The 14,063-nt window shown below is 42.3% G+C and overlaps 1 protein-coding gene across 4 annotated transcripts in view; it reads left to right on the top strand.

Annotated features, from left to right (window-relative positions):
- The window catches only part of disp1 (dispatched homolog 1 (Drosophila)), a 319,043-nt gene that overhangs the window by 62,068 nt on the left and 242,912 nt on the right, over nucleotides 1-14,063 (top strand). For all 4 annotated transcript variants that reach the window (XM_052024116.1, XM_052024114.1, XM_052024112.1 and 1 more), the window contains one exon: nucleotides 8,932-9,040. The gene's annotated coding sequence lies outside the window, so the exon portion shown is untranslated. The remainder of the gene's footprint in view (nucleotides 1-8,931; nucleotides 9,041-14,063) is intronic.

The raw sequence follows: 14,063 nt of genomic DNA, 5'->3' as shown, positions 1-14,063 counted from the left end.
CATGGGCTCGTTGGGCCGGAAGGGCCCATGCTGTATAAATAAAATTTAACGTTTAAAACAGAGAATGTGTGTTTCTCTCTGAGCTTTCCCCTAGTCACTTTTGAGCTTCCAATAAGTCATTCCTCACACCCATGAACTTGCATCCCATCATGATATACAGATACACTATTCTATACCCTACCTTGATCTTCAATGTAACTCTTGGAACTGGAAAATTCTTTCCCCTTCCAGACTTGCACTTATGATCAGTAGATTGTTTAAAATCCAAGTTTGGCATCACCTTACTATGACTTGCCGAATGATCCCATTTTAATGCACCCTCTTCAGCTTTGATATCTGTAACTGTGAGCCTGGGCTCTTGTTGTTCTACAAACTACCGGGATGTGCATTCTGTATTTGGGAGCAGTTAATGTCAGAAGGTTGATGTCCAGGATCTTACGACTCTGCAAACGTATTCAGTGACTTGGTCTCTACCACAGTACGAGACATTGGTGAGGCCTCATTTGGCATGTTGTGTTCAGTTTTGGTCACCCTGCTATAGGGAAGATGCCATTAAGCTGGAAAGAGTGCAGGGGAGATTTACGAGGATGTTGCTGGGACTCGAGGGGCTAAGTTACGGAGAGAGGTTGAGCAGGTTGGGCGTTTTTTTTCATTGGAGTGTAGGAGAATGAGGGGTGATCTTAACGAGGTGTATAAAATCATGAGGGGCATAGATAGGGTGAATGCACGCAGTCTTTTTCCCAGGGTTAGGGAATCAAGAACTAGGGCGCATAGGTTTAGGGTGAGAGGGGAGAGAATTAATAGAAACTTTAATAGAGGGGCAACTTTTTCACCCAGAGAGTGGTCCTTGTACGGAATGAGCTGCCAGAGGAAGTGGTTGAGGCAGGTACATAAACAACATTTAAAAGGCACTTGGACAGGTACACGGATAGGAAAGGTTTAGAGGGATATGGGTAAATGGGACTAGCTTAGATGGGAGTCTTGGTCAGCATGGACCAGTTGGGCTGAAGGGCTGTATGACTCTGATCTACGTCTTGCTAAAAAGTGTCATGTAATTAAAGAGAAAGTGGCTTCAAGCTAGTGATTAAAAGTTGGAGATGGGTGTTGGTGTAAAATGAATGATGTTCTATCAATTGGCAGTATTGCAAACAATGGAATTCAATGTTGGCCACTGGGCATAACTGAAGAGTAGTATGGTCTGGCTAGTTTTGTGCCGTTGCTTGTGAGTTTTTAGTCCATCGTCTGATCTTCCACAATACGTGGATGTAACCAGATGCTGCAGTCTCTGAAATTGGAGAGGAGCGTGGCACCACCGGGCAATGTGGCCACTCACTGTGTGGGCACCTGTAAGTATGTCCCTTGGAGCTGGAATTGTGCATGTGATGGGACCCTCCCTCTGTTTCTTCAAAAGCACTTTTTGTACTCTTGATGATATGGTCTTCTTTTTGTTTGGATGCACGATCAGAAAGAGTGCCCTTTTATTAGCTCTTCTAAGCTTCCAGCAGAATGCTCAGTTATAATTCAGTGGGGGAAACCACCCTAATTAAGGAAAAATGAAAACAAGTATGTGTCTGCTGTGTTGAGTGCAGAAACTTTGGCACAGAACCTGGCTGAACAGGAAGCAATTCCAAGACAAGCTGGAGGAGTTGACCAGGTGCCAAAAACATGAATGGAAAAGAAAACCTTTTTCTTGGTAGAGTTTTATAAGACTGAAAAGGGCCCTTCGGCCCACATCTCCATGCTGACCATTTTACTCCTCTACAGTAATTTCTGTATTAGGACCATATCCTTCTATGTCTTGCCTATTTTTGCCTACCTAAATGCTTATTAGACAAAATAATTGCATCTGATTCTGCTACCTTGTCTGGAAATGCGTTCCAGATACGGAAAACTGTGTAAAATACTTACTCCTCAGATCTCCTTTAAAACTCCTTCCTTTCACCTTAAACCTGTGCCCTCTTGTTTTTGATACTCCTACCTTAGGAAAACAATTTAGACCATCCAACATATCTGTGCCTCTCATAATCTTGCATACTTCTATCAGCTCACCCCTCGACGACCTTCACTCCAGGGAAGAGAAGCTCAGCTGATCTAATCTCTCTCCATGACATAAATCCTTCAATCCAGGCAACATCCAGGTGAATCTCCTCTGCACTTTCTCCAGCGTGACCACATTGTTTCGACAGTGTGGCAACCAGGACTGCACACAATGCTCCTGGAATAACATGACGATGTCATTTTGTTTATATTATCCATGGCAGGAATGTAGGTGGTATAACCCTGGTTGCTTATTGACGAGCCTTTCTCTGTTGCTTCTATGTTTCTACCTAAAGTTGCAACATTTTTCTTGGCAAATGCTTGTCTTTTCCTTGTCCAAGTGATGGAATACTGTATTTCTCTCTAGTCGCTCTAATTTATGGTTAATGGGAGAAGAGAGGGTGAATAATTCAGCCGTGGAAATACTGCCCAAGCTTTCTCTCTCTTGGGTGGGGCATGGCTCTAAAGCTGTCACAATTCGCTGTCTCACATGAAGGCTATCCATTTGCTGAGGCACCTAGGAATAATGCCTCAGCATATTCAGGAGAGGTCAGGGGCAAACACCCTTTTGGCTATCATGTGCTGTTGCTGGAATGAGTAGCTGACCTGGTCTTGAGTCTTTGGTAATTTTACTTTGGAACCGCTTACCTGACACTCTGACAGGCAGCACAGTAAAATGAAATGCAGTGCTGTAGAAGGAATGGAAACCATTCCTAGCAGTGAAGGGGCTTTGACCTAAAATATTACTTCTGTTCTAAAAATGCTGCCTGACCTGCTGAGTGGCTCCAGCATTTTCAGTTTTGACTTATAGCATTCTGTCAGCTAACTCGGATTGGCACTTAGGATTACTACTCACTCCCTCGCCACTCAAATCTAGTTATTGACTCCTCTACTGATGAAAATGGCTATTTACTTTTTACCTGTTCAGGATCTTGTATACCTTGGTTAGATCTCTCTCAGCCTCTATGCAAAAGAAAAGAGAAACCCTGCCTTGGAACTAAGTCTATACTGTTTTCCACTGCAGCACCGATAAAGCCTCCAGCACTCTGCCTTTCAAAGGAGATTTAAAAGAAGGATCCATGGTATTCTCTCAAAAAAAGAGCAGGGAGCTCTTGCTGGTGTCCTGGGCAGGAGTATTGAAATGTAATTCTGATCTCTGTAAATGTGCTCATCAACTCCCCATACTGTATATCCCAGAGTAAATTCATATTTTAAAAAAAACCTCAACTGCTAATAATACCACTTCCAAATGAAAATTTACTGGTCACAGTTAAATAATATAAAAAATAAAAATTTCCAGTATTTTTTTTATTAACACTGATAACATTCAGATGAGGTTTCAAAGTGGCCAATGGTGAACTTTATGCTGTTAAACAAAGAGCACGGGAATTCTCCCTGGGTTGTTGGTCTATGTTTATCTTTTAACCGGCACCTAAAATGGATAATCCAGTAATGTTTTCATTGTTATTTGTGGGTTCTTGAAGTGTATGATTGAACTGCTCCATTTCCTACATTACAACAGGGACTGCTTTCAGAAGAGCTTCATTGGTTGTGAAGCACTTGGGGCTGTCCTCTGATTATGGTAGGTGCAATGCAACTGCAAGTTCTGCTTTTACCTTGCAGCTCATTGTCGCCTGAAAGGACCTTGAAAAATATTAGGATTGGGCTGAGTCATCATGGGTGTATGAAAGGAAAAGCATGTTTGACAAATTAGTTTGAAATTTTTGAGGTTGTGGTTAGCAAAATAGATAAGAGAGGTTTGAACTTTCCGAAAGCTTTTGGTAAGAGGTTATTATCAAAATTAAAGCATGCTGTATTGGGGGTAAATACTGGTGCAGATTAATTAACAGATAGAAAGCCAAGAACAAGAAGGAACGGATCATTTTCAGATTGGGAAGCTGTGACCAGTGGGGTGCCACAGAGACTGGTGCAAAAGAAGAGTAAAACCTTTCAATGGTTCAGGTAAAGCCTATGGACAATTCCACTCTGACCCCTGAAGTTGACTGTAAATCCATAGCAATTGATGGCGTTAATGCACAGGCAGCTTGTATGGCAGTATAAGCATTGATGCACACTGGTAACCTGCTTTTTGACACAGTGAAGTGAGATAGACGGGTATTTTATTCCATCTCGACTACATGTAATAATACCAAAGTAATGAAAAAGCACTTTTTCTACATCTGCGTGAAGTATAGTTCAACTTGTAATTCTTTTGAAGTGCTCTCTTTTCTGAACCCAAGTGTCCTTGAAGATTTTACCATCCATCACTTGCTAGCCCATATCTGTATTATCTTCTTACCACAGGTCAGGTATCAAACACTGTTAACTTGGTGAGGGTGATGCACTTTTTCAGTGCTGAACAAGCTAATAACTTGCACATTGTTAACAAATTTTGGAGAAGATAAACTTGGAGACAATGAAAATGAACATCCGAGTGTACAGATTGGGAACAGGAGTATCCACTGGGGCCCTTGTGCCTGCTCTGCTCCTCAATAAGATCACAGCTGATCTGATTGTAAGCTCAGCTCTGCATTCCCATCTGCCTGCGATAACCCTCATTCCTCATCAAGAATCTATCCTTCTCTGACTGGAGCCCTGGAGCTAAAAATAAGCTGCTGGAGGAAGTCATGGATCAAGCAGCATCAATGGAGGGAAATGGACAGTCGACACCCATTATCTGGACTAAAAGAGCAGAGGGGCGAAAGCCAGTATAAATAGGTGAGGGTGGGGAGTGGTGAGGCAAAAGCTGGCAAGCGATGGGTGGATCCAGGTGAGGAGACTTTGATTGGCAGATGGAGTCTGGTGGGGAAGGGAAGGGCGGAGATGGCGACAGAGGCTGGAAGTGATAGGTGGAGACAATGCAGGGCTACAGATTATGGAATCTGATAAGAAAGAAAGGTGAAGAGTGGAACCAAATAAGGGAGGGATGTGGGCAGTTGGGGGAGAGGGGATAGGGAACCCAGTGGGAGGAGTGTGTGGGTGATGGTCAAATGGAATTCAGTGTTCCTGCTGTTGGGTTGTAGACTACCAAGGTGGAATATGAGTTGTTGTTCCTCTAGTTTGCATTTGGCTTCACCCTGGCAGTGGAGGAGACTGAGGACAGAAAGGTCGATGTGGGACTGGGAAGGGGAATTAAATGGCAAGCAGTTGACCCCTGCTTCCACTGCCCCTTGAGGAGAAAAGTTCCAAAGACTTAACAAACCTCAGGAAAAACATTCACCTCTTCTCTGTCTTGTAGTTCTAGGTTCTCCCACAAGAGGAAGTATCTTCTCCACATCCATTCCTTTGAGACCCCTCATGATTTTGTACATCTTAGTCAAGTGCCCTTTCACTTTTCTATACTCCAGCAGATACAAACCTACCCATTCAACCTTTCCTCATGAAGCAGCCTGTTCATTCCAGGTATCAGTCTAATAAACCTGTTCTGAACTGCTTCCAGTGCATTACTGTCCTTAAGTAAGGTAACCAGTACGAAAACAGAAATGTTGGAAGAACTCAGCCAGTCAAGCAGCACCTGCAGAAAGAGAAGCCAGTCAAGGAAGGGTGGCTGACCCAAAGTGTTGACACAAGAGACGGCAGATGCTAGAATTTGGAGCAAATGCAGCTCGTTTTTTGACCCAGAACGTTGACTGGTTTCTCTTTTCACAGATGCTGCTTGACTGGCTGAGTTCTTCCAAATTTGTTTTTTTGTTTCAGATTCCAACATCTACAGTTGTTATAGAATCATACAGCACAGAAACAGGCCCTACGGCCCAACTGGTCCATGCTGACCAAGATGCCCCATTCAAGCTAGTCCCATTTGGCCCATAACCTTCTAAACCTTTCCTATCCATGTACCTGTCTAACTGTCTTTTAAATGTTGTCTCTGTCCTATGGTTAACTTATTGCTGGACATCGCCCATAGTTGAGACACAAGAGACTGCAGATGCTGGAATCTGGAGCAATGTTTGCTTTCTAAGGAGACTGGTACTCCGGATGTGGTTTCACCAATGCCTGACATAACTGAGCACCTTCTCCCTTCTGTGTACTCAATTCCCTCACAATGAATGATAATATTTTGTTAGCTTTCCAAATTGCTGTACTTACGTGCCAACATTTGCAAATCCATGCACTAGGATAGCCAGATCCTTCTGCATCTCAGAACTCTGCAAACTCTTTTGCTTTACTTTTGCAGGAAATTTGCAAGAATGTAAAGAAAAGTAAATAAACTTGCGTGTATTTTGATTTCCCTAGATCTTTTGAACTATGATAATAGGTATGAGATCAGGCAGTGCAGTAAAACCTTGGGTCCTGATGCAGGGTCTTGACCTGGAATGTCGACAATTCACCCCCATCCCACGGATGCTGCTCGACCCACTGAGTTCCTCCAGCAGACTGTTTTTTGTTGCAATGAAACATTCACTCTGTTCTTTAACCAGTAATGACAGAGGCTGCAAAACAAACTGCAGATCTGGCCCTTTTGACCAAGTAACTCTCTAAAATGTGCCAAGCATTCTGGAGAAAAGATAAATTTCAGAGGCTCAGTGAGGTTTTGATTTTTACGTAATGAGGCTTGCTAACAGAATGGTGCAGTAGAATATCTTGCTGGTGATTTTGGCTGGGTCTTGCTCACAAACAATAGTGATTAAACTTCCCTCTAGGGAAGAGAATGGGTTGGTAGGTTACCTTTGCTAGAGCAGAATTCTGTTGCCTTGTGGGCTGATAGTTTTATTATGCTGTGCCATTATCAGAAGAACTGAGACTAATCCAATTCTTCCAAGTTGAATTGTTGTCAGTAATTGATAGTAACCAGAAATGGAGACGTCAACACTCACCCGCTTTGCGAAGGCTTAGATCGGCAAGTGAGCCCACACCAGGTATAGATGGCTTATTACCAAACTACAGTGGTGTAACTGTCTGCTGAGCCATCAGGGAGCCAATTGTTCAACATCCAGCCTGCTGACTGCAGGTTTTGGCACAAGTGATGCATAAATGCCTCTGTATTTTTGGAGGAACCGGAACTCATGATCGATTATTAGATTGTAACTTGGGATGTTACATAATGATGCTGAGCTTTCTCGATGTCAGCTGTCTGCTGTCCCCAGTGTGTGAAATTAATGCTTTTTTTTCCCCACTTGACCAGTGTGCTAGTGTTGTGCAGAGCTAATCCTCTATTATGTGTGCATGTGTGTTGGGGAATTGGAATGATGTCTATTAATTCCCCCTCTTCCGCCCCCCCCCCCCCCCACCTCACCACAACCCTGGTTCCTGGTTTTACAGATATTTGCTGCATCAGAAAAACTGGCTATAGATTTTTTCATCAGTAGGTTTTGAAGAGTGTGTTTAGTGTGTGAGCATTAAGCAGCCTTGTACATTTGCCCTTCTCCTGGGCTTGTGTTTCATGTTTTTGTCTAACGTTTGCCCACTACATGTGAAGCAGGAGCAGACCATACAGCACCTCAAAGCTGCTCAGCAATTGAATGAGTTTATGCTAATACCTTCCTCCCACACTATCACTCATATCCTTGGTTCTCTTAAGACCTATAATTCTGTCTACGTCCACAATCTTCACAGATTTACAATCCTATGAGTAAAGAAATTACTCCATTCAGTTCTAAATATCCTGAGACTATAACCCCAAGTTCTTGACTCCACAGTCGTAGCAAGCGGCTACTCAGTATTTGGCTTTTATAAAGTTTAAATGTTTCATTGAGATCACCCCTCATTCTTTAAACTCCAGTCTCTCCTCACAGGGCAGATCTCCTCATCATGGACATTAATTACATAATTCTTTGTTGTATTCCCTGTAAAGCCAAGTATATCAATCCTAGGGTGAGGAGAACATGTTTTTTCCAGGTGAGGTTTCACCATGGCCCCGTTTAACTGCACTAAGAATTCTTTACTCTTCTACATCATTCCTTTGATAACAGAGGACAACGTGCCATTCGACTTCTTAATTAACCTGTTCATTAACACAGTTAGATCTGTAACCAGGACACTCTGGTTTCTCTGAATATCAACTTTACTCAATTTCTCGCCATTAAAAAAAATGCATTTCTGACTTTCGATGCAGTTCTCCTAATTATATTTCCTCTGTCATGGACTTTACCACTCACTTAACTATATATATTCTTTGCATCCTCCTTGCAAATCCCTTGCATCATCAGCAGACTTGGATACCCTGTGCTTGGTTTTCTTAAGTCCATTGATAAAGATTTTAAATAATTAATGCCCAGGCACTGAAAAGAGATATTTTGCTAGCTATTGCGTGCCAGCATAAAATTGGCCTCTCTGGTTTTCTGTTTGTTAACCAGTAGATGCTACTATATAATCTCCAAACTGCAAGAGCTTCAATTTGGGTGTAGCACTTTTTTTTTCTGTGGTGATTTCATTCTTTGGGTTGTGAATTATGAATTATTTCTTTAAGTATTAATCATGGCTTGTTTACAGTTATGACTTCTAATTTAGTTTCTCAATCTGCCTTCCCTGAAACCCACACAATAGCCATCATTCAGATTTATGGTCCTACTTTTGGTCTTGTATAAATGGCTTGGAAAATTCAAATAAGATTTGGGCATTCTGTTACCATTCTTCCTTAGAATTATTCTTTTAACTGGAGTGTCGTCATTTAACCCTATCATGCTGGACGGTATAAATGGGCCTGTTGCTTGCTATGCCAGGCAGGAAAACTATGACAGATTGGTGCTTCACCTTGTGAGGAACAGTAACCTTGTGTTTGTGCTGTTGGCTGTTCAATTTCTAACATGATGGCTTTTTGTTCTAATGATGAGTCACAGCTAAGGCAAAAATAAGTTCTCTTTGACTGACCTAATATCAGTTTCCAGCATTTATTTGTTCCGCTATGTACTTCCGATATGGTGTTGAAATAATGAATATTTTCTTGTCTCTTTTCAGGCTGCCATAGATGTACTAATATCCGTGATACAAATGGAACAACAAGAGAATATCTGCTTGTCGATTCATTTGGTGCTTGAACCAAAATAAAAGTTGTCCTGGAACAACTGTAAGTCTCCTTTGGGGTTTTTTGACTGAGCATTATGTAATGTGGCAGGGTAGAGAATGCCTGCATGTTAAATGACAGAACGCTTTAAGGTCATGGATATGAATTCCAAGGAACTGCTGTAGGGTATAAAGGTGATGCTGAAGTTTTAAGGGTTCTGACCCCATCACTTTGACTGTTGCCTCTGGCACATTGGCCATGGCAGCAGAGTTCATTCCGGAAAAGCGAGTCCTGATGAGACTGGTGTAAAAACTGAAAGCAAGGCGGGAGGAAGTGGGAAATGATTAGTATTAGTTTTGGCACGTGCATATTGGCACCTCCAGTATTAACAATGTCTGTAGATCATAGCACCTTGTAACACGAAGGAGGCCATCTGGCCCATTGTGTCTGTGTTGAATGAAGGAAAGTGTTTAATGCTAAATTATGCAAACATGGAGAGAGGAAAGAGTCCAGAAAGCAACCATTCCTGATAGGGTTATGATGCAAACAAGATTTATGTTTGCACCTTTTAGCTGCTCATGGCTTATTGTTTTTTAGGTTTTATGGTGGAAAATGTTCAGGATATGTTTATTGAGTATCCAGTCACTAGCCACAAGGGCTAACCAAGAACACACAGGCCACAAATCATTTGCTTTAATCAGGCATGAATCTTAGCTGAGGCATCTTTTAATACCATAGCTTTAATCTTTAACACCGTTGCTGCTTGGTGCTCCGGTTTCCTCCCACATTCCAAAGGCGTATGGGTTAGGAAGTTGTTGGCATGTTGTGCTGGCGCTGGAAGCGTGGCAACACTTGTGGGCTGCCCCCAAAACACTCTATGCAAAAGATGCATTTCACTGTGTATTTCAATACACATGTGACTAATAAAGATATCGTATCTTATTTTATCTTGCAGATAAGATTGTTGTTTGTAAGGATTACAGTGAACAGAGAATGATGATTGGAAAATGATAATTCTGGAGTTTTAACAAATTAAGCAATGGTAGGGAAAACAGTGCATTGTCAAGATAAGTTTTGCCAAGATGTACCGAAATTTTACTTACTGAACTTTGAAGACTACAACAAACTTTACCGAAATGTTCCCTCGGGAGATTAAGTGTGTGGGACAAGGTCCACTGTAGAGTAATTAGTCCGTTGTCTCCTAAAGAACTAGACTTTATGGACATTTGCTTATCTTGGAATTGTTGCAGTATAGATTCATTGACTTGATTCCTGGGATGTCCTATACAGAACATAGAGGAAGCTTTTTTTATTGCCCAAACTTTCCTGCCCTGAGAATGTGCTGGTGAGTTACCTTTTTGAGTTGCTGAAGTCCTTCTGGTGCAGGTTTTTGCTCTATTGTTGGGGAGGGAGTCCAGGATGTGGACCCAGTGATGATGATGATGGAATGACAATCTGCTCCCAAGTCAGATGGACTGGGACTAGGAGGAGAATCTGCAAGTGTTCCTCTGCACCTGCTGCCCTTGTCCTCCTTGGCAGTAGAGGTTGTAGGTTTGGAACAGGCATTGGAATAGCCTAGGTGAGTGACTACAGTGCATTTTGTAGATGGTAAAGACTGCAGTCTTTGTGCTGATGGTTCAGAGAATAAATGCTGAGGATGGTGTATGTGATAGCATCTGAGTGGTGATGAGCTGCTTGAGTGTTGCTGGAGCTGCAGGAGAAGAGCATCCCATCACATTCCTTATTTGTGTCTTATAGATGACGGGAAGGCTTTGAGGTGTTAGGAGCGAGTCACCTGCTGCAGGATATTTCTGACCTGCTTAGGTAGCTATAGTATTGTGTAACTGGTTGATTTGAGTTTCTTGTTGATGGAGGGGGATTTGATGATGGTAACAGCATTGGATGTCAAGGGTAGGTGATTACACTTTCCTCTGTTGGAGATAATCATTACTGGCACTTTTGTGGCTGACTACTGTTTAAGCCCTGCTGCCTGCAGGCATGGGCTGTATCATTTCCTAAGGAGTTGCAAATGATACCAAACATTTTGCAATCATCAGCAAACATCCCCGTTTCTGACCTAATGGAAGGAAAGTCATTGATAAAACAGCTGAAGATGGTTTTGCCAAGTCACTACTCTGAAGAACCTATGCAGTAATGCTGTGGGGTTAGGAAGACACAAAGACTGTTCTATTTCTTGACTCCTGGACCCCCTCACTGCTCAGTAATTGTGACCTCCCCCAAGAACACGTGGTGCTCTCTGATTCTTTGTGTTTTCCTCTGTTGCCACCTTGCTCTTTAATTTACGCCACCTTCAAAAGCCTCCTCAAGACTGATCCATGTCTTCAGTTACCTCCTCTATCTGTTGCTGCTCAGTGACCAGTTTCCTGCTGCTTCAGGTAATGTGTGGTGAAGGTAGTGAATACATGGACGGACAAACTCATTGTGGTACTAAAACCCTACACTCTGCTGATTTTTTTTTAGAAGCATTGACTTATTGAGTATTCCTCATGATCAATGTGTATGTGCAAATGCAGCTGATGAATGCGGAGAATTGATAGCTGCTTTAAATTCTATTTTAATCCCAGTAACTGTAAACCTTAGTCAACAACACATGCATTAAATAAGGGGGTTTTATTACATGTACGAGTAGGATTGAATCAGTCGGAATGTCTCAGATCCATGACTCACCTTGAACAGAATGGGTACAGATGTGGGACCTGAATATTGAAACTGTGACAGCTAATTAGCAGGAAGTCAGAATTCCTCAGGAACAGGAAGACTGATGTTTGCTGTCTGTTCTCCACTGTGGTGTTATGGAAAGTCAGTTTCCAGAAGCCACGCCAAGCTTCTAAAACTGGAACAAATGGGTAATCCAACATTGTTGCCACTAGGGCTTCACAGAGTTATGCTGCAGTTTACTGTAATTCAGAGTCTGGGATAACTGAACTATCTGTTCCATGTCCGTTTGACCCATGCAAAAATATCCACTGCAATTATAAACATCCAAGCTTGGGCCGAGTTTGGAGAAGGCACCAAGATTTGATGAGTACAAGGATTGAAATTCTTGTGGTTACAGATCTGCATTGGAGATGGTGAATTCAGAGCACCATACAAGCAGCAATGCATTGAGTTTAAACAATATTTTTCTCCATTATGTTGCAGTTGTACAAGACGTTGGTGAAGCTGCATTGAAGTATTGTGTACGGTTTCGGTCACCCTGTTATAGGAAAGGTGTTATGAAATTAGAAAGAGTGTAGAGAAGATTTACCAGGATGTTGCCTGGACTTAGGGGCCTGAGTTACAAGGAGAGGTTGCGTAGATTATGACTTTATTCCATGGAACGTAGGAGATTGAGGGGTGCCCTGATAGAGGTATATAAGATCATGAGGGACATAGACAGAGTGAAAGCACGTAGTCTTTTTCCCAGGGAGAGGGGGCTTAAAACAAGGGGGCATAGGTTTAAGATCAGAGGCGAGAGATTTAAAGGGGACATCAGGGGCAGCTTCTTCATGCAAAGGGTGGTGCTTATTTGGAATGAGCTGCTGGAAATAGTGGTTGAGGTGGGCACAGTAGAAACATTTAGAAGCCATCTAGATAAATACATGGATAGGAGAGGTTCAGAGGGGTATAGGCCAAACGTGGGCAGATGGTACTAGCTCGCTGGGCAACACAGTTGATATGGACAATTTGGGCCGAATGACTTTATGGCTATGATTCTACCATGCTTGTTTTGAGTGTGCTATTTGATCACACTGTTCTTTAAATTTTAGTCTTGACAACTCGAGGTTGGAAACCTTGATTTGTCTCCATCTGTTTGAGCAAATGTTGGGAGGGTCTCCGTACCAGCTCCTGCACAAACTTCTGGCACGAATTCTTCACAAACCATCCTTGATGACTTGTGGGGAATTAAAAAAAAATTATATGGATTGATTGTTCTTGATCAAGGTATTGAGCGTTATGAATGTTACATTTTTATCCCATTTCCTAGGCACCTTTTGAAGCGCAGTACACATGATGAACTCGTCACGTCTCCATTTACATGCAAAACACATTCTGTGTGTAAAAATGCCAGGGTCTATGGAAAATAAGGGTTTAAGTTCCATGGTCACTAGAGATGGTCAGTTGTTTGGTTTTATTCTGAGTGTTTTTGTGAACTTCCTTGTAAGGAGGCAGTATACCTTCAAATGCTTCCTTAAATTTAATGCTGCATTCCATGAGTGGATCCTCAGGAAAAAGAAACTCTCCCAGTATCTTAGCCAATTGAAAACCTTTAGCAAGGCTCTTCGTCAACACCTTCACCTCCTCCTTGCTTGTTTCTGATTAAATAAGTTCATCCAGTTCTTCCTCATTGAGTTCAATGGTGTAGAACTCGAGTAGCTCCTCCATCTCTGTTGCCTGGAGTTAATCAGATCCTTCCACAGCAACCCAGCTCTGAAATCTTCTCCACCTCATGTCATGTCGTGGCTTCCATCTTCTGGGAAGCCATGAAAATCTCGCATTGTTCTCATGCGTGCTGATGGTGGAAGGTGCTCTTTATGCAAACACTTGTTTTAATCCTTCTAGCACTGGATCACTGTCCGTAGCATCCAGGATACATTGTCCTCTAACCAATCCTTTAATATTGGTACTAAATTAAGGGCTCGATTTTAAAAAGTATTTACTATACTAGAACATAGAACAGTACAGCACAGGATCAGGCCCTTTGGTCCACAATGTTGTGTTGAACCAATTAAGCTAATGGTGCCTAATTAGACTAATCTCTTCATGCACATGGTCCATTCCTGCATATTCATGTGCCAATCTAAGAGCCTCTTAAACGTCTCTCTATCTGCCTCCACCAACACCCCTGGCAGTACGCCTTCTAGTATTAGACCTCTTAAAATTCTTTATCCCTCCAGCACACATGCAACTTTTTTTAAAATTTAGAGCCATTGGCTAGTGAATAGGTGCAGGGACATTCACTGATTGTCTTTGGTACTAAGGTGTTGAGGACAAATACCAGTCCATTTCTCACTCAAACATGGCCAGCCACCTAAGCACAGACATGGACTTCTCCCCATCTTTTAGCCCCTGTGGAATTAATAGC

This window comes from Pristis pectinata, chromosome 10 (genome assembly GCF_009764475.1).
Source record: "Pristis pectinata isolate sPriPec2 chromosome 10, sPriPec2.1.pri, whole genome shotgun sequence".
Lineage (NCBI taxonomy): Eukaryota > Metazoa > Chordata > Chondrichthyes > Rhinopristiformes > Pristidae > Pristis > Pristis pectinata.
The sequence above is the reverse complement of the archived record's forward strand: the minus strand, read 5'-3'. Positions and strand labels throughout refer to the sequence as shown.